Source organism: Notolepis coatsorum (assembly GCF_963971535.1).
Source record: "Notolepis coatsorum genome assembly, chromosome: 5".
Lineage (NCBI taxonomy): Eukaryota > Metazoa > Chordata > Actinopteri > Aulopiformes > Paralepididae > Notolepis > Notolepis coatsorum.
In genome coordinates, this window is record NC_140169.1 from 119,132,740 (window position 1) to 119,156,297 (window position 23,558).

Genomic DNA, 23,558 nt, shown 5'->3' on the forward strand with positions numbered 1-23,558 from the left:
ATTTGTATATCGTTTGATATCCCTTGTATATTCCTTGTACATATACACGGAATATCCCTTTAGCCCAGACCATAATATTTCATTCTCCTATTGGACAGCGGTCCACAGGCACCAGAGCCATGCCTCCGGAGTCAGGTTCAAAGTCACCGTCAAGACATGTCTGTGCATGCCTGGCCTTGCCCAGGAATACGAGACAGAGATGAGGTTGGCACTAGTTTGTTCACCTAGCGTATAAATACGGCGCAGGTGAATACAGAAGCACTTAGTCAGAAGTCCAGAGTTACCCAATAAGTTGAAGCCTCACCCACGATACTCCGTGCGGTGAAGTATGGCCTGTTTGGCCCCAAAATAGAGCATTGAGACCGCGTGCGAATTAATAACTGAATTGTCAGAGTTTGGCGCTATACCGTCGAGTGCGACATATTTCTATTAAGTCAGTAATAGTCTATTTGTGTATAGTGTATCGTGCGGCTAAAGTTCTACAGTGACCAGCATCACCAACGCTTCCTCGTACCAGCTAGAGTGCTTGTCCGGGCTGGGCTGCTTTCATGGCGCTTTCACCCGAGGAGACCTAGACGAGAACCGTGTGGACATGTACACTGGATTAATCTACCCGACGACTGCATAGCCCTTTGCGGCTGGATTATATTTGTTTTGGTCCTGTGATTTATGGAGCGGAGAATCGCCGACGCCTACACGTGCGGGATTTACCCTGTGAGGAGCCAGGTCGAGTCGGCGCCTCAGAGAGCCTGAGGCCGGCTAGCTTTCTTCACTGTGGAGCTACAGTCTACGGAGAACAGCTGTATTCGTCTGTGGATCAAGAGACTATTGCACTGTCTCCTGTACTTGGAGTCTCCTTAGTCATCGTTGACCAGACTCTCTACTACCGACAGATCCTCTACCCCTGCTGGCTTACAACCAGGGGGACCCTTCCAGTATCTCCCGCTATATATTACTAGTGTACCATAGATATAATTCCCTAAGATTCAGGTTGTATAATTACCTCCTGCGTAACCAGAGAATGGACATTCATTATTGATTTGCCTACGCACATTCCTTTGCCTTATAAGCGCATCCAAAGTAAATAGAAAGTATATTATGTACCTTTTGCTGCAATAAATACTTAATTACCATTTGGTGTGGAACCGGTTCATTGTGGGAAGTGTTCATTATATTTATATATCATGTACTGTATGGCCAGTAATTAAAGTACATAAAGCGGTAGTGGTTTAATGATACCATACTTATCAATACAGTCAGGGAATTGTACCCCTCAGTTACAATTGGTCCTTCGAGCCGGAGGGTAACTAGTGTAATATTAATATAGTGGTATTAATATTGACATGGCCTATGATGAACACTCCACAAAACGGTTCTCCTAAAGTAGATCGCCCGCAGCGTAGATGGCAGACACCTCAGTACTTAGAGGATTACGTTGCCAATATACTACCTAGCTTTCTACAGACGGTAAACGCGGAAAAAGTAGATAGTAAAATTATGTCCGACCCTATCGACCAGGCTACCCCGCCAATAGAGGCCCTAGTGGGTTCTAACGTAACTGACCAAGCTCACGGTAGGGACCAGGAGGGACCCGACATGACTTTACCCCCCGCCAAGACCGAAGAAGTAGTCCCCGGAGAGCTCCAGGATAAAGACAGCTCTCCAGGGATGGAACTCTACCCGCTACAAGAAGAGGAGAGCACCCCGGAGATGGATCTCCAGGACTCGCCACAGGAGAACAGATCTCCAACGAGTACTGCCAGGAGCGGATCACCTCAACCAGCGTCTTCCCCCAGCGAGGCGGACAAGATGCTGGCACAGGCATTCCTCGCCAGCCTAGCAGCCTCAACAGAGCGCGATCGACTCCAAGCACAGACGCTTAGTGAGCGCGAACATTCTTCCATGGAAAGAGAACGCCTTCAAGCGCAGCAACGGAGCGACGAAGATCGTATACGTCTAGAGATTAGACGCCTTCAGACGGAAGAGAATATGGTAAGGGACCGGGCCGAAGCCCAGCGCGCCGCCGCCGAAGCCCAGCGCGCCGCTGCCGGTGCCCAAAGAGAAGCAGAGCGCAACCTCGCTCTCACCAAGCGCGAAGCCGAGCGCGACCGATTACAAGCGCAGATAATGGAGCAGCTGATCACCAGGGCAACACCCCCTCCCTCCGCACGGGGTTCCAGGGCCTCGTCAAGACAAGGGTCAAGGGCACCCTCCCCTACCCGATCAAGCGACCCTGAGCCCGACCACCAGAGAGAGCCTATACCCCCCTCCGAACCCCTTCCCCGACCGGTCCAAGTGAGACCCAGCTACAAGGAAGAAACGGTCTACACCGCGGAGAGGCTAAATAGACGACTACAGGATCTAGAGGACCTGCCAGAGGAAGAAGAAGAGGGAGAGGAGGAGAGTCAAGCCCGACAGCAGCACAGTACTCCACAGGACCAGGAGGTCCAGTACAGCCCAGGCTCTACCCCCGCGGCTCTGCGCTACAGACCCACGACTCAATTCACGGGTGAGCTTGACGCACGACCAGCCCCGAGGAATAGCACCTGGATACGCGGGCCATGGTACCCAGCAGGTACCAGCCCACCAAGAGGCGTAAGAGGAGACTCGCCTAGGAGGCCTCTCTTCCAACGCTCACCGATGTGCCAGCCATCCATGGCATCATACATTGGCACACCGACGTTTCCGGACTTCACCCACGAGAACAGAGCACAGTACACGGAGCTACGAATGTGCTTAGAGACAATGATGTCCGATGTAGCTGATGAACCGTACAAGTATGCTATCCTACTGAAGCACCTCAAGGTGCCCCGAGCGCACAATATAGCGCTGGCCTATGCCACCTCTACTACCCCATACACAGCGGCTCTAGCAGCACTCGACCAAAGATATGGACGCATATGGGACTACGTAATACAAGAGATAAGGCATATTGACCGCCTACCCCCAGCCACAGACAATCGCTCACTAGATGAGCTGTCTATCAAGGTACAATCCCTGGTAGGGATGCTGGGGGCGCACAGAGAAAAGGGTATGCACGAACTGTACGCAAACTCTAATGTCGAGAGGATTTTAGAGAAGCTTCCGCCCGCCCGACAAGAGCGCTTCAGGCGGCAAAGAGACCACCGTGATCCTAACGGTCCCGAGCCATCCCTCCTAGACCTAGCCGACTTCCTGGCGAGAGAAGTCAACAGCCTACGGTTGGATACGTTCATGCGGAGCACCCCAAGCTCCAGAGAGGGACCTAGGAGAGCAAACGATGGCCGAAGATTGGTAACCGTCATGCACCAATCAGAATCAGTACCGAGCAGCAAGAACCACAGTACCCCCTCGATGAAAGAGAAGTGGAAGATGGTGTGCCCGTACTGCGAAAAGGAACACTGGTTGTCACAATGTGACACGTTCAAGAAGATGACCGCCGACGAGGTGAGTCAATGGATAAAGTCCAACCGACGCTGTTACCGATGTGCGCGCAGTCACATGGCAGCCGATTGCCGCTTAAAAAAGAGGTGTAGTCGGTGTGACGGAGCCCACCTAGATGTCCTACACGACAGTAACAGAAGAAAGCCTGCACCCTCAAGCAGCACAAAGGCAAGTGTTATGTACATTGACCCCGCCAGCAGCGGGGGAGCCCGGGTGCTCTTAAAGGTGGTCCGCGTAACACTGAGTTACCAAGATAAGGTCATGGACACTTACGCCGTCCTTGACGACGGGTCAGAGAAGACCCTTCTCCTCGCGTCCGCTGCGGCCCAGCTGGGGCTGCGGGGGAGCGAAAACCAGATGACGATTCGGACAATAAGAAGAGATCTAAAGACGATAAAGGGCGAGAATGTCTCCTTCACTATCGCAGCAAGCGGGCAGCCAGAGAGACGGTATAGGATTACTAACGCTTTCACCAGCCAAGAAATAGGCCTGTCGCAGTACACCTACCCCATCGCCAAGCTGATGGATAAATACGTGCACCTGCGTCAACTACCTATACCGCTCATAGACGGTGCCACCCCGACCCTGCTGATAGGCTCCGACCATGCAGACCTCATCGTCCCGATTGACCGGGTCCACACAGGGCCCAGAGGCTGTCCTGCAGCAGTCGAGACCCGCCTAGGATGGACATTACAAGGCCCCCTCGCTAAGTCTCTTAACCGAACAGCAGCCACTAACTGCCTCCACTCCAGAGTGACAGAAGAAGACACCACCCTCCTACAGCATGTCGAGAGGCTATGGACACTAGAGACAATGCCCTTTAAGAACGAAAAGAAAGACATTCGTTCCAAGGAAGACATTTACGCTATAGCCCTCCTCGAGCAAGGGACAAAGAGAGTCAAAGTCAACGGAGTGATGAGATACGCAACTCCACTCCTGAGGCGAGAGGGTATGCCTACCTTCCACGCCCCAAAAGAAGCGACGGAGCGGTATCTATTGAACACAGAGCGGCGCCTAGCCAGAGACCCCGCTCAAGAGACTGTGTACCGCGCTGAGATTAACAAGCTAATCACAGCGGGACACATAAAGAAAATTGACATTAAAGAGGCCGATCAGACGACCGAATCATGGTACGTGCCGCACCACAAAGTCCACCACAACGGCAAGGATCGTATTGTGTTCAACTGCAGCTACCAGATCGGATCACAAAATCTGAATAAAGAGCTCTTGCCCGGCCCAACACTCGGCCCCTCTCTACTAGGCGTGTTACTACGTTTCCGCCAAGACAAGGTGGCCATCAGCGGCGACATCAAAGGGATGTTCCTGCAGGTGAGACTAGTGGAGGAGGACAAGCCCCTGCTGCGGTTCCTATGGAGAGAGAGGATCGGGGATGAGCAACCAGCCATCTATCAATGGGAAGTCCTCCCTTTCGGAACCACATGCAGCCCATGCTGTGCTACGTTTGCACTGCAAAAACACGTCGCAGAGGACCCAGCAGCTGATGAAGAGGTCCGACAAAGTGTAGGAAATAGTTTCTACGTGGACAACTGTCTGCAAAGCGTCTCGACGCCAGAAGAAGCCGAGGCCCTTCTACTCAAGCTCCGCGCCTCCCTGATCAAAGGCGGCTTTGATCTCAGGCAGTGGGCCAGCAGCGACCCGCAAGTATTGCGCAGCCTCTCCCCCGAGGACAAGGCAGCAAGCAGCGAGACCTGGATGGCGACCATCCCAGGAGAAGCCCAAGAAATGACATTAGGACTAGTCAGGCGCTTCAAAACAGACTCGCTCCATTATAAACACACACCCCTGACCAAGGAGCAGGGAAGGTCGACTGCACTACCGACCACCAGACGGAGTGTATACAGAACACTTGCCAGACAATATGACCCGTTGGGATGTATTCTACCTTACACCACCAGGGCAAAGATGATTGTAAGAGCGTTATGGGACAAGGACCAGGGCTGGGACGACCTCATACCCGAACACCTTGCATCCACATGGAGAGAGTGGGAGACGGAACTCAGCTCACTCCCAGGTGTCAACATACGCCGCAGCTACTTCCCACCCACAGTGAGGTCGGAGACGTGCCAGATGGACCTGCACGTCTTCAGCGACGCCTCCGAAGTAGCCTACGGTTCGGTGGCCTACTTGCGTGCCCGAGAGGAGGGAGGAGAAATACATACTGCTTTCATCCTGGCTCGCTCAAGAATAGCCCCACGAAAGCAACAATCTATCCCGCGTCTAGAGCTCTGCGCAGCCCTAGCAGGAGCGCAACTCGCCACGTTAATCCAACGTGAACTCACCATTCCGGTGCAAAGAACAATCTTGTGGTCAGACTCCACGACAGTACTCACATGGATCCGGTCTGATTCGTGCAGATACAAGGTCTTTGTGAGAGTCAGAGTCACAGAGATTCAAGATTTAACAGAAGTAGCAAGCTGGAGGTATGTGGACACAAAACACAACCCAGCTGACGTCATCACCCGGGGAATGTCCCTGGATGACCTCACCCGTCACAACCTATACAGTGACGGGCCAGAGTTCCTCAAGCTCCCGGAAGAAGAGTGGCCTACACCCACCCCACGGGAAGCGAGAAAAGAGGAGGCCGAAAACAAGAAATCTATGTTCTGTGGATTGAACACACTCGTCTCCACAGACCCCGACATAGACGATTGCCTCACCCTAGAGAGTGCGCAGCTAAAGACATTCCTGTGGCACCACCCAGAGGTTCAGCTCACTACTGACATTACAGCAGCTGACTACGAAGAAGCAGAACTTCTTCTACTACAACGAGCCCAGAGAGACTTGTTCCCCGATGAGCTAGACTGTCTACAGGGAGCAAAGCCCGTCCCATCAGACAGCAGACTGCTCCACCTAGCCCCCGAGAGCGACGCCCATGGTCTCATCAGAGTGGGTGGTCGTCTGCGGAGAGCTCCAGACTTACCGGATGACGTCAAGTACCCGATAGTCTTAAACAGCCGACACAAGGTCACAGAGCTGATCATAAAGAAATACGACGAGGATGTGCATCACGCCGGGGCAGAGAGAGTCTTCGCGGAGATCAGACGTCGTTATTGGATACTGCAAGGGAGAGAAGCAGTGCGGCGCTTCCAGCGAACCTGTCTAGACTGTCGTAAGTGGCGAGCGCAGCCCAGTATACCCCGGATGGCTGACCTACCTCCCTGTCGCCTCCGACTCGGCGACAAGCCTTTTCACTCCACCGGTATGGACTGTTTCGGACCGCTGTATATAAAGAAAGGAAGAGGAACCGAGAAGCGGTGGGGTATTGTATTCAAATGCATGACCACCCGAGCGATGCATATAGAACTCCTTCCAACCATGAGCACATACTCATTCCTTATGGCCTTCCGAAGATTCACATCGCGGAAAGGCAAACCGTCTATATTATTGTCTGATCACGGGACAAACTTCAAAGGCGGAGAAAGAGAGCTGAGAGAGAGCTTCCAAGCTATGGGCCCAGAACTTAAGACCCACCTCGCTCCATCCCAGATTGACTTCCAGTTTAATCCCCCGAACGCACCTCACTTCGGTGGAACTTGGGAACGAGAAGTACGTTCAATAAAGACAGCCCTGTACGCCGTGCTTGGGGCCCAGACCGTGGCGGAAGAAGTCCTAATGACAGTCCTCACGGAGATCAAGGGAGTATTGAACTCAAAGCCCCTCGGTTACGTCTCAAGTGATGTAGCAGATGTCGACCCAGTCACCCCCAACACACTCTTGATGGGGCGGCTGGACCCCGCGCTACCACAGACAATGTACAGGCCTGAAGAAGCGAACGGCCGAAGAATGTGGAGGTACAGTCAAGTATTGGCTGACAAGTTTTGGAACAGCTTCCTACTCCACTATCTACCGTCTCTACAGACCCGCCAGAAATGGGTGAAAGAGAGAGACAATTTGACAGAAGGAACAGTCGTCAGGATTATCGACCAGTCACTACCCCGAGCTATGTGGCCGGCTGGCCGCGTAAGCAAAGTGATCACCGGTGCCGACGGAAAGGTCCGAGCAGCCGAAGTGCTCGTCCAAGGACGGATCTACACCCGACCCGTGGCGAGGCTAATAGAACTGCCAAGGCTCCCCGATACTATCGATGACGACCATGACCCCATGACTTTGTGAACTGCCCGACCCCTCACAACAGACATTGAGTAGTGGACAGTGCGGTTAATCTGTCTCTGCTTAGCTAATTAGGTGGGACTAATTAGGGGGCGGCTGTTACAAAGGATCAGATTAAACCGAATATATATATTTATAGATTGATATATATTGCATAGTATTTGTATATCGTTTGATATCCCTTGTATATTCCTTGTACATATACACGGAATATCCCTTTAGCCCAGACCATAATATTTCATTCTCCTATTGGACAGCGGTCCACAGGCGCCAGAGCCATGCCTCCGGAGTCAGGTTCAAAGTCACCGTCAAGACATGTCTGTGCATGCCCGGCCTTGCCCAGGAATACGAGACAGAGATGAGGTTGGCACTAGTTTGTTCACCTAGCGTATAAATACGGCGCAGGTGAATACAGAAGCACTTCAAGTTCAAGTTCAAGTTCTTTAATAGTTGTCATACAGAAGTACAGAATACTTTCATACAAAATGCTTCTTACTGTTACGCTCCAGAGACTGTGCTAGACAAGATAGTATCAAATAACATAATAACATAATATAGCATGAATTTAGAAGAAGAAAATGAGGTCACAGTGTTCGGTATAGACATATGTACAATGTTCTGAGTTACCATATAATATACAATACACAATACTATGCAGTGTACTAATGTACAGTACTATCTAGTGCAAAGCAGAAATGGGATGAGGTACAATTTTAGGTACAATTTACAGTAAGGTGTACGAGTTGTAGTGCAATCCTTCATCCATAAATATAAAGTGTGGGGAGTGGGTGCTACAGTGTGTTTGTTTAAAGTGGGTGTGTGCTATAAGTGTGTGGAGTGGGTGCTACAGTGTGTTTGTTTAAAGTGAGTGTGTGCGTGTAGATGTGTGTGCTATGTGCGTTTGGTGGTTGTTGTTGTGTAGTGTTCATTCATTGTTCGTTTAGCAGCCTGATGGCCTGGGGATAGAAGCTTCTTCTGAGTCTTTCTGTGCTCGCCTTGAGACTCCTGTATCGCTTGCCTGACGGCAGCAGTTCAAAGAGGCAGTTGTTCGGGTGACTGGAGTCTTTAATGATTCTCTTAGCCTTGCCCTTGCAACGCTTGTAGTAAATGTTCTGGAGGGTGGGGAGCCCCCCTCCAATTGTGCGTTCGGCTGAACGTGTCACTCTTTGTAGTCTGCTTTGGTCTTGTGCAGTGCTATTCCCAAACCAGGAGGTGATGTTGCCGGTCAAGATGCTCTCTATTGTACATGAGTAGAAGTTCTTAAGGATCTTCTGGCTGACTTGGAACTTCCTTAGGCGCCTGAGGAAGTAGAGGCGTTGTCGTGCCTTCTTCACAACACTGTTAATGTGTGTGGTCCATGTCAAGTCCTCGGATATGTAGGCTCCGAGGTACTTAAAGCTGTTGACTCTCTCAACCGGTGCCCCGTCGATGCTGAGGGGGCTGTAGTCCTTGACCCCCGACCTCCTGAAGTCCACAATCATCTCCTTTGTTTTGCTGACGTTCAGGGAGAGGCTGTTTTCCTGGCACCATCCCGCCAGGACCTTGACCTCTTCCAGGTAGGCCCTCTCGTCGTTGGCAGAGATCAGGCCCACCACCACTGTGTCGTCAGCAAATTTGACGATTGTATTGCTACTCCGCTGAGCCACACAGTCGTGTGTGTACAGGGAGTAGAGGAGGGGACTCAGAACACAGCCCTGGGGGGCCCCTATGTTGAGGGTGATGGATGAGGAGGTGCAGTTGCCTGCTCTCACCACCTGGGGTCTGCCAGTCAGGAAGTCCAAGACCCACTGGCAGAGGTCATAGCCCAAGCCCAGGTCCCTGAGCTTGGCTATGAGTATGGAGGGGACTATGGTATTGAATGCCGAGCTGTAGTCGATGAATAGCATTCTCACATAGTTCCCCTGCCTCTTGTCCAGGTGTGATGCTGCTGTGTGCAGCACATGGGATATGGCGTCCTCCGTGGACCTGTTGGGGCGGTATGCAAATTGCAGGGGGTCCATGTTGATGGGGAGGGAGGAGCAGATGTAGCCCTTTACTAGCTTCTCGAAGCACTTCATGGCTATGGAGGTGAGAGCTACAGGGCGGTAGTCGTTGAGGCAAGCAGGCTTGGATTTTTTGGGTACAGGGATAATAGTGGACTTCTTCAGGCAGGTGGGGATGACAGCCTGTTCTAAGGACAGGTTAAATATGTCAGTGAATACTGGGGCCAGTTGGTCGGCACAGACTTTTAGGACGCGGCCGGGGATGCCGTCTGGACCTGCTGCCTTCCTGATATTCACTTTTTTAAAGGTCCGCCTCACCTCATGCTCTGTTACCCTGAACACTGCGCCTCCATCAGCAGCCGACCCCCCCCCCCCCCCCATTGCCGAGGCTTGTGAGCTGGTGTTGTTATTACCAGCATCAAACCTCGCATAGAAGGTATTGAGGTCATTTGCTAAGGAGATGTCACTGTTCAGTTTGAGGGAGGCACTTAGTCAGAAGTCCAGAGTTACCCAATAAGTTGAAGCCTCACCCACGATACTCCGTGCGGTGAAGTATGGCCTGTTTGGCCCCAAAATAGAGCATTGAGACCGCGTGCGAATTAATAACTGAATTGTCAGAGTTTGGCGCTATACCGTCGAGTGCGACATATTTCTATTAAGTCAGTAATAGTCTATTTGTGTATAGTGTATCGTGCGGCTAAAGTTCTACAGTGACCAGCATCACCAACGCTTCCTCGTACCAGCTAGAGTGCTTGTCCGGGCTGGGCTGCTTTCATGGCGCTTTCACCCGAGGAGACCTAGACGAGAACCGTGTGGACATGTACACTGGATTAATCTACCCGACGACTGCATAGCCCTTTGCGGCTGGATTATATTTGTTTTGGTCCTGTGATTTATGGAGCGGAGAATCGCCGACGCCTACACGTGTGGGATTTACCCTGTGAGGAGCCTGGTCGAGTCGGCGCCTCAGAGAGCCTGAGGCCGGCTAGCTTTCTTCACTGTGGAGCTACAGTCTACGGAGAACAGCTGTATTCGTCTGTGGATCAAGAGACTATTGCACTGTCTCCTGTACTTGGAGTCTCCTTAGTCATCGTTGACCAGACTCTCTACTACCGACAGATCCTCTACCCCTGCTGGCTTACAACCAGGGGGACCCTTCCAGTATCTCCCGCTATATATTACTAGTGTACCATAGATATAATTCCCTAAGATTCAGGTTGTATAATTACCTCCTGCGTAACCAGAGAATGGACATTCATTATTGATTTGCCTACGCACATTCCTTTGCCTTATAAGCGCATCCAAAGTAAATAGAAAGTATATTATGTACCTTTTGCTGCAATAAATACTTAATTACCATTTGGTGTGGAACCGGTTCATTGTGGGAAGTGTTCATTATATTTATATATCATGTACTGTATGGCCAGTAATTAAAGTACATAAAGCGGTAGTGGTTTAATGATACCATACTTATCAATACAGTCAGGGAATTGTACCCCTCAGTTACAGTAACACTTTAGCATGAGCGGGCACACACTCAGGCCGCACGCACCCTCACTTATTGCCAAAAGGAAAGGCCACTTTAAATTAGTATTAGCAACAGTAACAGTGTATTGCACTACTATTACTACTACTGTTAACTGTTTACCCGTTATTGCACAAATTTATTGTACCTGCTACCTGTTATTGCACAATTTTATTGCAAATTTTTTTTTGTATTGGATTCTATTATATGTTGTACCAATTGCACATCGTTGCGGGCAAGACCACCCGCATTTCATTGTATATCCGTATGCCGTGACAAATAAAACTCTTGACTTGACTATGTTGTGTGAATTAAATTGATGGAATTGAATGTCCATTGTACAAGTGCCCATATAGGTTAGAATAATAGAACGTTTTATTAACCATAGCCTTTGTGAGTAGACTTGAGGTTACAGTGGATTTGGGATCTGATCCGTTAATTCTAGTACCTGTTTTAAATTGTGTTCATTCGCACACAATTGTTGTGTGAACTAAAAATATGCTATGAGTAAAATGTTGTACACTAACTTTCATGTTACAAAGATATAAACCATTTGTATTTGAATGATGACTGTAAATGTGACTATAGTTGAGTTTGCATGTCCCCTAATCTTCACGCCCCCATGCGGTGTTTTAGCACCTAAGAGAGGCCCCTGTTCACACTCCCGAAAAGAGACACACACCCTCACTGACACACAGACCCACATAGACAGATCTTTTCTGTACTTTATATTATCAGCCCAACTCTTTAAGCTATCATATATAGTGTAATATATGTGTAATAATTAATGTGAATAATAATACAAAAACACTGTAATACATCCTTTTTAAAAGAATCTATTTTAAATAAAACGCTTCACAGGACCGTATTAAGGATACATTCAAACCCCAGACCCCTGCAGGCTAATGAAATGGTTCACTTTGACACCCAAAGATCACTTATTCTGAAACTTTATTCTGAACCTATACACTTTTGCTTAAACACAAGTGTATAAAGATTATGTCTTTATACAAGAAACTAAAATATAGACACATTACATCAATATAACAAAAATAATCACCCACACACACACAGACACATAGCCACACACGCCTCTGCAGAAAGGGGGAAGTCTGAGGGTCATAAATCTGCTTTTGACCAAAGCTGAATACACTAGTTTTAGGCTTCCCCATTCGCCCTCGTTAAACACCCGCCTCCTATGATAGCTAAGGGGGCTGTCACTTCAGAATCGTGACAGTGTCAGAACCACTCTAATGTTTCTGTATGTCATTTCACCCTACAGAGAGGAGACAGCATACGGAGTGGAGACAAACAGAGCATGGGGATAATTCTTTCTACACACCAACACAAAAAGCCGCCGCGAAGACGAGGAAAGAGAGCCGGGGTCCGGAACAGACTGAGGTCCAAACGACACAGAACCACATTGCCCAGCATATTGTTGGCCAATGTGCAATCGATAGGAAACAAATTGGACGACATCAGAGCAAGGATCCAATTCCAGAGGGACATTCGGGATTGTAACGTCCTCTGTTTCACAGAAACTTGGCTGAGTCCAGATGTCCCGAATCATGCAATAGAACCGGCAGACCACTTCTTCGTTCTACGAAAAGACCGGACGGCATTAGAGTCACTAAAGAAGAAAGGAGGCGGCATTGCCTTCATGATAAACAAGGAGTGGTGCGATTTAGGCAACACAAAGGAAATGTCTAACCACGGCTCCCCAGACCTGGAGTTTATCACGATAAAATGTCGACCCTTCTTCCTCCCAAGAGAGTTAACGTCCATCATCCTCATCGGAGTGTACATTCCACCACACGCGAACACTGAGGTCGCACTTTCAAAACTTCACGACGAGGTAAACAAACTCCAGGCAGCTAACGTTGACGCGGCCATTTTGGTCTTGGGGGATTTCAACAGCGCGCGTTTTAAAAAGGTGCTGCCGAATTTCTATCAGCATGTGACCTGTCCCACCAGAGGCGAGAACATATTAGACCATGTATACTCGCAATTTAAGAATGGGTACAAGTCACAGGCTCTTAGTCCATTCGGTAAAAGCGATCACGTCGCAATTTTTCTTTTGCCTAAGTACAAACAGTGTCTCAAGCGAACGCCGGTGGTCTCGCGAGAGGTTAAGCGTTGGACCGTGACGTCAGTAGAGTCACTCCAAGCAGTGCTGGGAAGCACAGAATGGAGTGTACTCCGTGATAACACAGCCAATATTAACGAATACACCGAAACGGTGATTGACTATGTCTGTACTCAGGTAGAAGTAATAATCCCCACCACCAAAATTAATATCTACCCAAACCAAAAGCCCTGGGTAGACAAATCCGTCCGTGAGGCTCTGAAAGTGCGCACATCAGCATACAACACCGGGCTGGTGACAGGCAACATGGAAGAACACAAGATGGCAAGATACAACGTCAGGAGAGCAGTAATAGAGGCAAAACGGCGTTACAGGGATAAAGTTGAACTTCAGTTTGAACAGGCTGACTCTAGAGGCATGTGGCAGGGCCTCAGAACAATGACAGACTACAAAGGAACCCCCCTCAAACTGAACAGTGACATCTCCTTAGCAAATGATCTCAACTCCTTCTATGCGAGGTTTGAGGCTGTGAATAACAACACCAGCCTACAAACCACGGCAATGGGGGGGGGGGGGTCTGCTGATGGAGACTCAGTGTTCAGGGTAACAGAGCATGAGGTGAGACGGATCTTTAAAAAAGTGGATATCAGGAAGGCAGCAGGACCGGACGGCATCCCCGGCCGCGTCCTAAAAGTCTGTGCCGACCAACTGGCCCCGGTATTCACTGACATCTTCAACCTGTCCTTGGAACAGGCCGTCATCCCCACCTGTCTGAAGAAGTCCACCATCATCCCTGTACCCAAAAAATCTACGCCCGCTTGCCTCAACGACTACCGCCCTGTAGCCCTCACCTCCATAGCCATGAAGTGCTTTGAGAAGCTAGTGAAGGGCTACATCTGTTCCTCCCTCCCCATCAACCTGGACCCTCTGCAATTTGCATATCGCCCCAACAGGTCCACGGAGGACGCCATAGCCCATGTGCTGCACACAGCAGCATCACATCTGGACAAGAGGAAGGGGAACTATGTGAGAATGCTGTTCATCGACTACAGCTCAGCATTCAATACCATAGTCCCCTCCAAACTCATAGCCAAGCTCAGGGACCTGGGCTTGAACTATGACCTGTGCCAGTGGGTCCTGGACTTCCTGACGGGCAGACCCCAGGTGGTAAGAGCCGGCAACTGCACCTCCTCATCCATCACGCTCAACATAGGGGCCCCCCAGGGCTGTGTTCTGAGCCCCCTCCTCTACTCCCTGTACACACATGACTGCGTAGCACAGCGGAACAACAACACCATCATCAAATTTGCTGATGACACAGTAGTGGTGGGCCTGATCTCTGCCAACGACGAAAGGGCCTACCTGGAAGAGGTAGAGAACCTGTCACAGTGGTGTCAGGAGAACTGCCTCTCCCTGAACGTCAGCAAAACAAAAGAGATGATTGTGGACTTCAGGAGGTCGGGGGTCAAGGACTACAGCCCCCTCAGCATCGACGGGGCACCAGTTGAGAGAGTGAACAGTTTCAAGTACCTCGGAGCCCACATATCCGAGGACTTGACATGGACCACACACATTGACAGTGTTGTGAAGAAGGCACGACAACGCCTCTACTTCCTCAGGCGCCTAAGGAAGTTCCAAGTCAGTCAGAAGATCCTTAGGAACTTCTACTCATGTACAATAGAGAGCATCCTGACCGGCAACATCACCTCCTGGTTTGGGAATAGCACTGCACAAGACCGTAGCAGACTACAAAGAGTGACACGTTCAGCCGAACGCACAATTAGAGGGGGGCTTCCCACCCTCCAGAACATTTACAACAAGCGGTGCAAGGGGAAGGCTAAGAGAATTATTAAGGACTCGAGCCACCCGAACAACTGCCTCTTTGAACTGCTGCCGTCAGGCAAGCGATACCGGAGTCTTATGGCGAGCACAGAAAGACTCAGAAGGAGCTTCTATCCCCAGGCCATCAGGCTGCTAAACGAACAATAATCGCTAAACGAACAATAATCACTATGCAACAACCATCAAATGCACACAGCACACACACCCACACGCACACACACACTCACTCAAACAAACAACACACTGCAGCACCCACTCTCCACACTTTAGATCACACAAACACACTTACACTTTATATTTATTGATAAAGGATTTGCACTACAACTCGTACACCTACTGTGAATTGTACCTAAACTGCACCTCGTCCATTTATGCCTTGCACTATATAGTATTGTATATTAGTACACTGCACAGTATTGTATATTGTATGGTAACTACGTCTACGAACATTGTACATATGTCTAAACTGAACACTGTGACCTCTTTTTTTTTTCTTCTAATTTTTACTATGTTTTTATTTCATACTTATCTTGTCATGCACAGTCTCTGGAGCGCAACAGTAAGAAGCATTTTGTACAAAAGTATTCTGTACTTCTGTATGACAACTATTAAAGAAACTTGAAACTTGAAAACTTGAACAGCAAACAGACAGAAGATACATTTATTCTTAAGATACACTTATTCTGAACACAGATACATTGAACATTTCTGAAGCATAATACATTGTATTTTACATTTGGCATTTGGAATACACAAAATGTATTTTACATTTGGCATTTGGAATACACAAAATGTATTTTATTCTTAATTCTGTAACTTAAGTCTCACACACAGTTTAAATGTTTAATCTGTAAACCTTGGAATACACACATTTATTGTGAAATGTTTAATCTGAAAACCTTGGAATACTTATTGTGAAGATATTGTATTTTTCTTAAGACTTTTGGAATACATATTGTGAAATGTTTAATCTGAAAACCTTGGAATACATACAATCTGAAAAAAAAAAATTTGAATCTTAAGACTTTTGGAATACACAAAATACATATTGTGAAGAAACACTAATACATATTGTGAAGATATTGTATTTTTCTTAAGACTTTTGGAATACATATTGTGAAGATATTGTATTTTTCTTAAGACTTTTGGAATACATATTGTGAAAAACTTGGAATACACACAATCTGAAAAAAAAAAAATTTGAATCTAAAAAAAAAAAGTTTGAATCTTTTATTTCTGACAATAAAAAAAATGTATCTTTTATTTTGAAAAACTTTTATTTTGAAAAAATTCTGAAAACTCCTCCCCTTCCGTAACCAGATGTCCCTCCCCTTCCGAAACCGGATGTCCCGCCTCCTAAACCGGATGTCCCGCCTCCTTGAATCATCGACCAATCAGAGAAGCCCTAGGGGGTCATAAATCATCTCAAAAAGGGGGCGTGGCTACAATCCATCAAACGTTGCTATATGTCCTTATAAGGTATGACATACCCCTACGTCCCGCCCCCTTAAACATCTCAACCAATAAAAAGGGGCGTGGCTACAATCAATCAAACTAAAATGGGCGTGTTTTGCATAATGTGACAGGATGCGCCTCTGTATTCTCTCTCTCACAGCAAATGGCCCGAAGTGGCAATAATGAAATCCACAATGGCTGAGAGGACCATTGAGAAACTGGGGGAAATGTTTAGCCGTTTCGGGTGTCCAGAACAACTGGTGAGTGACAATGGGCCCCAATTTATCTCTCAGGAGATGGACACTTTCTTAAAGGTCAACGGAGTTAAACACATTAGATCTGCACCCTACCACCCAGCAACTAATGGGTTAGCTGAGAGATTTGTGCAGACTCTGAAACACAGCCTAAAGGCATCACAGGGGCAAGTTAGTCTCCACCAACGCCTTCACGGTTTCCTCTTAACCTACCGGAACACCGCACACGCAACCACCAAGGTCCTATACAGTACAGACAGACAGCGATCTGGTGTGGAAACGGCACACAGAGCAGTTATTGGGGAGTGTAGAGACCCCTAGGGAACCCCAATCCACTGCTGGAATGACGGAGCTGTTTTTGAATGACACTCCAACTATGCAGCCGGTGTCAATTGACTTACCTTCCCTGGAAGAGCTTACAGTGGCCTCACCCACCCAGGAGGGTAATGATGACGCCGACACCCCGGCACCAAAGTCCATGCCACCGACGCCACAAATTGACAGTGGTGACCGCCGATATCCAAGTCGGGAATGGCGGCCACCCATTCGTTTGGATCTATAGACTTACCTAAATGAGAGACTTATACAAAAAAAATATATAAAAAAAATGTAAAAGAAGACAAAAAACAAACAAAAAGAAGTCTGTGTCCAAAATGGGAAAGGGGGAGAGTGGACTGTTAGATTTTTTGGAATGTTGTTGTCCTGGCAAATGAAAAAGAAAAAAATATATATATTATTATGATGTGGTATTGCCATGTGGGCCGTTGCAACTTAGGGGTACCATTATGCTAAGTGGGGAGGAGATGTTATGTATTGGGTTGGGTTTGTCCCAGGGCGATTGCCATACTCGCCCTGTATATGTACGTGGTGATTGCGCACCTGGGGTTGTTATTGTATTTACCTGCTATCAAGTATAAAGCCTCGTTACTGAGTACCTCCGTGTCTGTGATGATTCCTTGTTATATTACCAGGATCAGATATAACAGCAGGCTTATAAATTTCCTTATTAGAGCCAAATCACACATTTATGGATTGTGCCAAATCTTATATTTCAAATGCCCGAGTTCAATTTGGATTTAGCATCACCAGGCGAGCATAAGAACAGATAATGAAATCTACTGTATGTACAGTAGCTTCTTTATCAGGGTGCAACCATTTTGAAACTAATTTCAAATCTAATTGTTGCTACATGCTAAAAATAGGGAAGATAAACTAACTGTGCTTCAATATATGTCAATAACGCTAAGTGTTGTGGTTTATTATCCCGAATAATAAGAGATATAAAAAAAAATCATACAGAAGTAATTTGCTTGAAACCCCATAGAGGCTTTTGGGAAGTGTCGTTCGGAAAAATTCCAACGCTCATCGAAAGCTCTCTGTGTACAAAATGGCCGACGTTCAAAATTTCCAAAATAGTCGACTTTCGCGACCAACTCAATAGAAAAATGTAAAGTAAAATCTATCTAATAACACTTTAACCTATTGTTAAACTAACGTATTGATGATAATATACATTATAAATGCTGTTGTGACATGGTTATGATGTTTATACTTGAATACATTTGAAAATAAAAATGATACTTCTGTCAAACAGTCTGGAGAGATTGATTTATGATGCAATGTCATTTTGGGACTGGTACCGGTCCCGTCGGGTGGAAGAGGTTAACTCATTGAGCACCAAAAACAAGATATCTCATTTCTGACAGCAGCCGCGAGATATCTTGTTTTTCGTTCCTTTTTCCTTTTTTTTATTAGTATTATTCTAAACACTCGCGCAGGCCTTTGTGAGTGTGCCTGGGACCCCTGGTTACATTATAATTGCAATGACGATCGAATCCCGACAGGTGGCAGTATCGCCTACCTTTTTAACTGCATGGGCCACAGCGATAGCACCCAAAGCACTAGGGAGCGAGCAGCAGTGAGCAAACTACAGCCAACTAACGTGCGGCAATGGCCATCGCCTACAGCAAACTATTGGATATTATGAAGAAGAAGATATATAATATAGAATATACGATGGTTCCGCAAACATCATGGAAATGGTCAATAACGCTGGCACCAGGGAGTAAAGATGGAAAAACAGCGTGGCAGTCAATGAGTTAAGCATCGGGCAAAAATGGGGCTATTTTTCATAAATTTTGTATGATTGCATACCCAAAGTAATTTGCGATTTATTATACTTCAGCACATGCATGAGTCTTGTCTCTTTTGAAAGGTAACATTCTGAAGTTTCTTACACAATACAATTCGGTAGTTTGAACACACTGAAGTAAAAATGTTCTGTACTCACAAGTTTCAGCTGGTAGGAGCTGGAAAGCATAATGGTTCCATAGCCTGAAGTCTTATGTAGTAGGCTACAGGTCCAAAGTTTATAAAAAAAGTATGTTTTACAAAGGTTTTTGTAATGTGTGTACCAGTAAAGATTTGGCATGATTATCCAAAATGGCCATCCACTGCCATTCATTTTGAGGCTCTCGTCAAAACAATGGACTTCTTCATCTTCTTGTGTCACCTTCCCCCACTGTCAGTACCCGACTGGGATCGCTTTCGGAGCAGACGCACTTTGGCTACAATGGTGGTAATGATAATTTTCGCCATCAGCCGTGACTGGTCAGTTCAGGACCTCTCACAACCGGATGTGGTCACTCGTCCAAACGGCTTGTCAAATGATGCTCGCCGGATGTTTCGTCTTGCAACTTGAGAATGGAACAATAGGTTGAGTGTGGTGACGATCGAAAGGCGGCAAATTCAACTTTCCAACAATGTATTGGTTGATCGGCGAAAACGCAGCCCGGAGCCGCCAGACAAGAGCAAAGTTCCGCAACGTGTGTGCGAGTTGGCCCACCGCACAAGGTTAAAAAAAAATGTCATGTCTGCCGCCTGCAAGTTTGACAGGGGCTGGTGTGAGCTGGGTAGTGTAGTTTTATGATATTTCATCCATCGAAAGCCCTGGGTCTCCTTTTTCTTAGGACTACAACGATTTCATGATGGCGGCCTGTCCTTGCATGTAAATCATCCAGTTTCCGATGCAATGTGCAGAGATTTTTACAAGCTCATATTTAGCTAATAACACACAATCATTGCTAAACAAACTTAGTGCTGAAAATATACTGCTGGTTTGATAGGGTTATGGTCTTTATTCTTAGCTACATTTGAAAAAGAAACACAACATCACTTAATACGGACTGTATTGATCTATTTGTAATGTGAAATAAATCTCAAAGTGTCAAATTCAACTCAATGGCTCCCTTGGTTCTGTTGTGACTGATAACTCGGAGGACATAACCAAACTATGGAGGTCAACTATTGGCTGAAAGTTCCACCTCAGACGTGTGTGGATTTGTAAACAGGAAGATGACATTGGACTCGCCCATGGCTTGAAAGAAGCTGTATGAAGGAAAAAATATAATTCATGTGTTGCATGGTTCAAGGCTGTGGTAGTTATACACAAATACGAAAAAGAGAGCAAATACATTTTCACATGTACATTTATAGCGTTTTTATCGAAAGCGCTTCACAATTTTGTCACTCAGACATTCACACACCGACAGCAGAGGCAACCGTAAGGGGTTAAGTGTCTTGCTTCTACCTCCTGAGCCACTGTCACAAGTTTTCCAGTTTACCCGGAACTGGTAAGTAGAGGTGATTTGATATCAATATGCACATTTTAATGGCTTGTATTAAAGTAATACAGTAATTTCAGATAAAATAAACAACATATTGTAGTGATTTTCAAAAGGGTGAATTACCTACCAACTTTCAAGTCTGAGATCTACTGAAATAAACACTGTATACAAATTGTACCACAAATTATTTGAAGATAGGGGCAACATCTTGATAGCAGTTACTTCAGACCATCCCAGACCTGGTTGTAAATTAATGCGTTATGCATAACATGGTGGGTTTCGTAACCGTATTGACAGACAGTCAGAGCCAGGGAAGACAAACAAAAAATCCCATTTGCGCCTGTATCTAATTAGTAAACCATTAGGAAAAACGACCACTGCAGTCTTGCATGTTGGTTGTCCTTATAACAGGAAATTTGACAAATGTTTGAACATTTTGAATAATAATGAAATCTGTGTAGGCTCCGTCACACATCTGTCTCTAAGTAGCACAAGTTTGAAAGGAGTGAAACAGCCGGGCAGCAGCACAAGCCAATCCACCAATCGCTTGATGGGAACTATTTTCTCCACTAGAGGCCGAGCACTCTGGCAACCACAACCGTGATGTCAGAGTATCGGGGTGGTATGCAGCAATTACAAAAGGCCACTTTTCTGTCTATATTCTCTGCTCTGTGATTTTATCCCAAACATTTTGAAATAATGACCAGGAGTTATAAGCACATGTACAGCTCAAACACATGATCTAGTGTGTGATTACTCAGTCAGAGTTCTTATTGATAAGCTAAATTTCTCAGTGCTCCACCTTGTTTGCGCATTGTAGGAGCCAACCAGCCAATAACCTTTATCCTAATTACTTCTCTTTTATTCTCAATAGAGGTCAAAGGAAAATTGATAAATCAATAAGTGGAATGCTAGGTGTGGGCAATGCACCCCAATGCCCAACCTTACCACTGACCCAGGATGAAACGTTTCTTCAAGTAAGCACTTCTACTGTATAACGATTGCTATGAAGTATAACTGCAGGCCCTCACTACCATCTGATTTTAAAGTTCAAATTACGGTAATTTAAAAAAATTAGATGGCAGAATGTCGATGCTTCATTGTATAACGTGGTGTTATATTTTATATTTATTAACTTGACCTTCTCTCCCCAGCAACCTTTTTTACCCTACCCTCCAATCTCCCCCCAATCCCATTCAATCTTGTTTGCTGCAGCTCAAATGTATCCCCTTTCCCCACTTTGCCTTTTATGTCTTTGTCTGTGTTAGTGTCTTGTGTTGTATGTTTGTTTTTGTTTTGCTGCCATTTTGGCGAGGTCTTACTCGAAAAAGATATCATTGATCTCAAGTGACTACCTGGTAAAATAAAGGTTACAAATTAATTAATTAATAAAATAAATAAGGGGGCTAGGGCGGCTACGTGGCGTAGTGGGCAAGGCACTCGCCACGAAATGCTGGAGACGCTGGGCTCGTCAGTTCGAGCCCAGCGCTCCACATTTGCTTTCAGTTTAGCTGGTCGTCCGTACTAATACACATTGGCCGTATTAGGGGGTGGGAAACTGATGGGTGGGGATCGGGCGTTGTGGACAGCGACTCCTACAGGTCAGTTGGTGCGCCTGCGCAGTAGAATCAGGAAGTGTTGGGGGCAGCGTGAGCCTCCCACGCGTTACTCCTCGCCACTGAGAGATCGAGCTGCGCAGGTGAAAAGATGCGACTGCTGTTACCTCAAGTACCGGAGGGGACTTGTGCTATGTATGACTTAGTCCACATTGCAGCCGGCTTGTGGGAGGCAAGAAACAGCGTCCGTGACAGGGGAGGGTTGAATTGGATGATACGAAATTGGGATGGGAGAAAATATAGAAAAAAATGGGAGAGAAAGTGGATAAAAAAATAAAATAAGGGGGCCCACAGGGGGCCCTTTTTAGGACCATTTGCCCACCGGCACTTTGGCGACCCCTAGTGGCTCGGGTGTGCATATTTTGTAATACAATATATCGAATTGAAGGCTTATTTGTTGCCTGTCGATAGCGATAAAATTCGACGAAATCCGTTGAGCGGTTCTCGAGTTACATACCGGTATCTGAGGCTTGTGCAAAGTACACTCCTGACTCTTGGGGCTCTAGTTCCGTCAATCTAGATCCGATCTCGAAAATTATTATGGAGGGTTGTAGCCAATGAGTGTGGCTTCTCAATGATACCCCACCTGTGGATGTATGAATCAGGGATCTGGTGAAAAACTAACGAGCGAAAACAAGAAGAGAAAAACAGCAGAATGAATTGAAGTCTATGAGAAAACTCAGTTTTTCTTTTGTACACAGTTTACCAAAATAACTCCTAATCACTCATTTCTGAATGGATCTTTATGAAATTTGGACATGTACTACAGGATTTGTAAGCCATACCACCTTCTGGGGAAATACTACCTCTGGACTACTAACTACTACAGAAAACATTTAGTAACACGTTTTTCTACAACTTAAGTTCAGACCTATGTTACTCTATACGTTAGCACTAAAATAGAATTTTCTTTCTGGAATCAGAAACTTCAGAATGTCATCTTTCAAAGGAGACCAGGCTCATGCATGTGCTATAAGTATACAGTATGTTTTTTTTCGTTTGCAAAAAAAGTATGCAGTCCTCAAAAATTTAAACTAAAAAGGCCACTTTTGGGGGCGCAGGTTAAGAGGTTATATTAATGCACCACCGCATCCATTGCGTGTTCAGGGTGAAAAGGAAGGTATACTCAATGCACTATCCATCCACACTGTGATCTGATCTCTTGAGCTCCATGAATGAAAAAGCATCCTTTACAGAGGCTGTCCGCTTTTTGCTCTTCCCATCCTATGTCTGGATGGAGGCTAATGTATTTAGGTGTCAAGAACTTCTAAGTGTTTGTTAAATCAAACCCAATGTCTTCTTTTATTTTTAGATGTACATCTGTATGAAACAGTTTGGCCTTGAAGCTTCTCCCATGCCTTCAGGATGGAGAGAAATGTAATGGATACACTGTGGTCGTGCTGCATCCTTAATGAAAACCCTTGGATTATATCATTTGAAATGGGTTAAAGGCCATCTTTATGTGCTTAACACTCTGTTTAACAATGCAATTAAGCCTACATAATACTAAGTCTGTTTTAATGGAGGGACATTAAGGAAATCTGTTCCCCAACTCAAGGCCACATGTTCCGCCACAGAAATGCTCTTAGAGACAAAATACCATATCTGTAAAAATATA